The 6,573-nt window shown below is 39.0% G+C and overlaps 1 non-coding gene across 1 annotated transcript; it reads right to left on the bottom strand.

Moving 5' to 3' along the window:
- Nucleotides 1–265: 265 nt before the first annotated feature.
- Nucleotides 266–372, bottom strand: LOC131169586 (small nucleolar RNA R71). Its single transcript, XR_009140497.1, has one exon. It is a non-coding gene; the product is annotated as a small nucleolar RNA R71 (small nucleolar RNA).
- Between the last annotated feature and the right edge of the window lie 6,201 nt (nucleotides 373–6,573).

The raw sequence follows: 6,573 nt of genomic DNA, 5'->3' as shown, positions 1-6,573 counted from the left end.
AGTTCTTCAAATGATTCAAAATTCCCAATTCGGGGAACATCCTTCTGAAAATCCACACACACATCTAAAGAAGTTTGCTATGATTTGTGATATGCAAAAACAACCTGGAGTATCTGATGATGCAGTAAGATTGAAGCTATTCCCATTCTCTTTGAAAGATAGAGCATTTGATTGGCTTGATTCTTTACCTCACAACTCCATTACAAATTGGGAGCAACTCACTGATGCATTTCTTGCACAATATTTTCCACCTAGAAAAACTCAAGAATTGAGGAATCAAATAACAGCTTTCAGACCAAGAGAAGATGAAACTCTTTATGAATCATGGATGAGATGGAAGGAATTAGAGAGACAATGCCCACATCATGCCATTCCGAAATGGATGATAAACCAGAATTTTTACACCAATGTTACTCCTGCAATTAGAGGAATTATTGATGCTTAAACAGGAGGAGATTTTATTATGAAGCATGAAGATGAAGCTTATGAGCTATTGGAGAAAATTGCAAAGAACACTCATCTTTAGAGTAGTCCAAGAGGACCAGCTCCAACTCAAAAGAGGCAAGCTGCTGGAATGTATGACCTTGATCCATTCAACATGATTAATGCAAAGTTTGATGCACTTACAAATTTTTTGGCTAAGAAGATGGAAGATTTAAGTATGTTGGTTAGTTCATCATCATCATCTGGAAGTTCACAACAAGTTGCTTATGCAGAAGGAACTACTAGCTGTGGAGTAGATTATGGAGAGCAAGCTGCATATGTTGGTAATTATGGAAACAAACAAATGGGGAATCCTTACTCTCAAACTTATAATCCAACTTGGAGGAATCATCCCAATTTTTCATGGGGAAATCAGCAAAATCAAGTCCCAAATCAGAATTTTCAGCCACAACAGCAACAAGGAATTCCATATCAGCAAAATAGGCAACCATTGCCTAATTTTCAACAGAGAAACATGAATCCTGCACCTCCACCAAAACAGCAAGAACAAAGTTTCACTACAGAAGCTTTATTACAACAGATTCTTGCTAACCAAACTAAGCATGATAAGGAGATGAGAGAGATGAAAGCAAGGCGAGAACAGATGCAAACACATAACAGAATGTTGAAAAATTAGATTGCACAACAAGCATCTTCCTCAGGTACTGAGTCTTTTGGAAAACTTTCAAGTCAACCAGAAAACCAAGAGAGTAGTGTCAAGCTATTACTTTAAGAAGTGGGAAAGTTGTAAATAATGAGAAGAGTGAAAAAAATGAGAAAAGTGAAAATAGTGAGAAGAGAGAAAATGAGAAAGAAACTTATGAGAGTGAAAAACAAGAAAGTGAGAAAGAAAGTGCAGCAAAATGTAAAGAGAAAATTGAAGAGAAGGAAGAGAAGTATATACCTCCAGAGCCTTACAAGCCACAACTTCCTTTTCCACAAAGATTTCAAAAAGCCAAGCTTGATAAGCAATTTGAAAAGTTCTTAGAGGTCTTGAAGAAGCTTTACATAATGTGCCTTTTATTGATGCTCTTTCACAAATGCCTTCTTATGCAAAATTCTTAAAAGAAATTCTCTCAAACAAGAGGAAACTTGAAGATCATGAAACTGTAGCTTTGACAGAAGAATGCAGTGCTATCCTCCAAAGGAAACTTCCTCCAAAGCTCAAGGATCCAGGGAGTTTTTCAATTCCATGCCACATTGGGGAATCATGTTTTACAAAAGCTTTATGTAATTTAGGGGCTAGTGTTAGCCTTATGCCCCTCTCCATTTATGAGAAGCTCAATATGGGAGATCTTAAGCCAACCCACATTTCTCTTCAGTTAGCTGACAGATCAATTAAGTATCCTGAAGGGATTTTGGAGAATGTGCCTCTGAAGGTTGGGAAGTTCTATATACCTGTTTGCTTTGTCATCTTGGACATGGAAGAGGATTCTAATATCCTAATTATCTTGGGAAGACCTTTCTAACTACAGCAGGAGCATTGATTGATGTTAAGGGAGAAAAATTGACTCTTAGAGTTGGTGAAGATCAATTGGTTTTCAATATTAATAACACTATGAAGAAGCATCATTCTGAAGCTGATACTTGCTTGAGAATTGATATCATTGATGAGCTGGTTGAAGAACACTTTAGAAAGAGATATCCGGAAGATCCACTCGAAAATTGCTTGGTTCATGGAGGAAGCATAGACTATGACAACCCTCATGTGGCTGCATATGCTCAACATTTAGAGGGAAGTCCACCATTCATTTCTGCTCCAGTTTTTTAACTCACACAAAAGGAAAAAGTGGAGTCTAAGCAACCATCATTCAAGGAAGAAGATGCACCTAAGGTAGAACTTAAGCAACTTCCTTCTCAGCTCAGGTATGAATTTCTTGGCACCAATAACACTTATCCAGTAATTGTAAATGCAAACTTGAGTACTTTAGAGGTTGATAAGTTGTTAAGAGTGTTGAGGCAATTTAGGAAAGTTTTAGGATATACCATAGATGACATTAAGGGAATAAGCCCACACTTTTGCACGCACAGAATTATTTTGGAAGAAAATTGTAAGCCATCTATTGAACATCAGAGGAGGTTGAACCCAAATATGAAAGAAGTTGTTAAAAAGGAAATTTTGAAGTTGCTTGATGCAGGGATCATATATCCTATCTCAGACAGTACTTGGGTGAGTCCAGTACATGTTGTCCCAAAAAAAGGTGGAATGACAGTGGTCAAAAATGAAAATAATGAATTAATTCCCACGTAGCGGTGACTAGTTGGCGAATGTGCATAGATTACAGAAAATTAAATATTGCCACTAGAAAAGATCATTTTTCACTTCCCTTCATTGATCAAATGTTAGAAAGATTGGCTAGGCATTCTTATTTTTGCTATTTAGATGGGTATTCAGGATTTTTTTCAAATCCCTATCCATCCAAATGATCAAGAGAAAACCACTTTTACTTGTCCATATGGAACCTTTGCTTATAGGAGGATGCCATTTGGGTTGTGTAATGCACCAGCCACTTTTCAAAGGTGCATGATGGCAATCTTCTCAGATTTCATTGAAGATATAATGGAGGTTTTTATGGATGACTTTTTTGTTTATAGATCTTCATTTGATATATGCTTGGCTAACCTTTCTAAAGTTTTGCAGCGATGTGCAGATACTGACCTTGTGTTAAACTGGGAAAAGTGTCATTTCATGGTTCAAGAAGGGATAGTGCTTGGACATTTGGTGTCTAACAGAGGAATAGAGGTTGATAAAGCCAAGGTTAAAGTGATAGAGAAGATGGCTCCTCCTACCAATGTGAAAGGAATTCGAAGTTTTCTAGGACATGTCGGGTTCTACAGACGCTTTATCAAGGATTTTTCTAAAATAGCCAAACCTTTGTCTAATTTGTTAAGTCATGACATGTTGACCAAGAGTGTTTGGATGCCTTTTGTAGGTTGAAGCAAGCTCTTATCACTGCACCAATCATGCAACCTCCCGATTGGAGCCTACCTTTTGAAATTATGTGTGATGCTAGCAACTATGCAATTGGAGCTGTACTTGGTCAAAGAAAAGACAAAAGGGCTTATGCTATTTATTAAGCTAGTAGAACACTGGATGAGGCTCAAACAAACTATACAACAACTGAAAAGGAATTCTTAGCAATTGTCTTTGCATTAGAAAAGTTCAGACCTTACATTATTGACTCAAAGGTGGTTATATTTTTAGATCATGCTGCCATCAGGTATTTACTCCGTAAAAAGGAGGCTAAACCTAGGCTCATTAGGTGGATTCTGATGCTACAAGAGTTTGATTTGGATATTAAAGATAAGAAGGGAGTTAAAAATGTAGTTGCGGATAATCTTAGTAGGTTGAAATTGGATGATGAAGAAATGGATGAAGTCCCTATTGATGAGTTTTTCTTGGATGAACAACTTTTCTCTCCTGTTGCCAAACTACCTTGGTATGCAGACTTGGTGAATTATCTATCTTGTGGAGTTTTACCCCTAGGGATGACATGGCAACAAAAGAAAAAGTTTTTGCATGAGGTAAAATTTTATAGATGGGATGATCCTTTACTCTTTAGAAGATGTTGTGATGGTTTAATAAGAAGATGTATTCCTGATGAGGAGACACAGAGTGTTATGCATCATTGCCATGCTTCTGATTGTAAAGTTTAGGGTTTGAGAGGAATAGAAGATGAGAGAAATTGGTTGTGATTATTCATATTATGAAAGGTAAATATACAGGTATTTATATCAAGGATTACAAGCTAAATAAGGTAAATAACTAATAAAGGAATACAAAGATATGACTAAATATACACCTAATATACAGCTAATGTACACTGTATATATTAAATAATAACAACAGAATTTGACATTCCCTTACACCCCCCCTCAAGCTAAAGCCGGAGTAGGATGAAGGCGAAGCTTGTCTCGAAAACGATGAAATAACCGAGTGCCTAGTGGTTTTGTAAGACCATCAGCTAGTTGATCCGCACTAGAGATGAATTTGACGGTGAGACGACCCTGCTTGACTTGTTCACGTACAAAATGATAATCCAACTCCACATGTTTCGTTCGTCCATGAAAAACAGGATTCGCTGTCAAATAGACAGCACCAATGTTGTCGCACCAGAGTTTCGCAGGTAGAGCGTTAGGAAATCCAATTTCATGAAGCAGGGAACCCAACCACATAACTTCAGCTGTGACATTTCCAATAGCCTTGTATTCAGATTCAGTGGATGAGCGGGCAACTGTGGGTTGCTTCTTAGAGGACCAGAAAATGAGATTATCACCCATGTAGACCAGATAACCACCAGTGGACCGGCGATCATCCGGACAGCCTGCCCAATCACTGTCAGAAAAGGCCTGAAGTAGAATACTGGTCCGTTTGGTGAAAGTGAGACCAAGAGAAGCAGTTCCACGAAGATAGCGAAGGAGACGTTTGACTGCTTGCCAGTGAATATCAGTAGGACTGTGCATGAATTGAGCTAACTTGTTGACAGAAAAGGCAATGTCAGGCCTGGTGAGAGTCAGATATTGAAGAGAGCCAAGAACTTGACGATAGTGCTCAGGATGCGGATGAGGAGAACCCATTGCTTTACTCAAAGTAGGAGCCATAGGCATTGGTGTAGCACACGGTTTGGAAGTGAGCATATTGGTCTCACGAAGAAGATCCTCCAAATATTTTTGCTGACTAAGAACTAAGCTTGTGGGCTGGCGAAGACTTGAATGCCTAAGAAATAATGCAGAGGGCCCATATCCTTGACAGGAAACACCTGTTTGATAGACTGAAGAAACCAATCAAGCTTAGTAACATCAGAACAAGTTAATAAGATATCATCCACATATACTAGGACATAAAATTTCAACGTTCCAATACAAAGATAAAAGAGAGACGTGTCAGCCTTGGAAGGTGTGAAGCCAAGCTGAAGCAGGTAGTCAGTGAGCCATTTGAACCAGGCCCTGGGTGCCTACTTAAGGCCATATAGGGATCTCTGAAGTCGACAGACATGATGAGGAAACTGTGAATGGTGGAAGCCTACCGGTTGCTCCATGTATATTTCATCCTCCAAGTGACCATGAAGGAAAGCATTGGAGATATCAATTTATCGAATAGGCCACCCATGAAGAGTAGCTAATGATAAAATAGTGCGGACAGTAGTAAACTTAATGACGGGAGAAAAAGTTTCTTGATAGTCCACACCTTCTTGTTGAGCATAACCTTTGGCCACTAACCGAGCCTTATACCTTTGAATACGACCATCAGGATGCCGTTTGATTCGAAACACCCACTTGTTGCCAATAATGTTTTTGTTAGAAGGTCGGGGAACTAGTCTCCATGTTTGGTTCTCAAGCAGTGCATTGAGTTCATCCTGCATAGCCCGGCGCCATTCTAAAACTGTTTTGGCTTGGGTTACGGTTTTTGGTTCTTGGGAAAGGTAATTTGGTTTAGTGTGGGCGAGGTGAGCTTGCCTGTTGTTATTGGTACGGGGCCGAAGTTCCATTGCATGAGTACGGATTGGAGTGGGTTTTGAGTTGGCGAAGGGTTGGGAGTTTGATTGGGTTGGATTGTATTTGGTAAGGTCAACCAAAAGATTTAATCCAGGAGAAGATGGGGTAGGTATTTCAAGGGAGGTGGAATGATTAGGTGATGACGTAGATGAGTGAGCAGATGTGGGTGATTTTTTGGGAGGAGTTGGAGAAGGGTTAGAACTCATACCAGATGTGTTGGCTGATGTAGGACCCGAATTGGAGTACACAGCAGTGGTAATGTTGAGCCAAGGAGCTGGTGTAGGCGTGGCACTTGATGAAGTAGTAACCGAATCGGCATATGGAAAAAGTTGTTCATGGAATTTGACATGACGGGCATAATAAATTCGACCGGTTTTTTTGTCAAAACATCTATAAGCAGCATGATTGGGACTAAGGCCAAGATTAACACACATAAGTGTTCGAAAAGAAAATTTATGAGCCTGATACGGTCTGAGCCATGGAAAAATTGCACAACCAAACGGTTTGAATTGTAAATAGTTCGGATTTTTCTTGTATAAAATTTGAAAAGGAGATTGGTTGGATGAAACATGACTCGGCAATATATTAATCAAT

The sequence above is a fragment of the Hevea brasiliensis genome, chromosome 1, assembly GCF_030052815.1.
Source record: "Hevea brasiliensis isolate MT/VB/25A 57/8 chromosome 1, ASM3005281v1, whole genome shotgun sequence".
Taxonomy (NCBI): domain Eukaryota; kingdom Viridiplantae; phylum Streptophyta; class Magnoliopsida; order Malpighiales; family Euphorbiaceae; genus Hevea; species Hevea brasiliensis.
The sequence above is the reverse complement of the archived record's forward strand: the minus strand, read 5'-3'. Positions and strand labels throughout refer to the sequence as shown.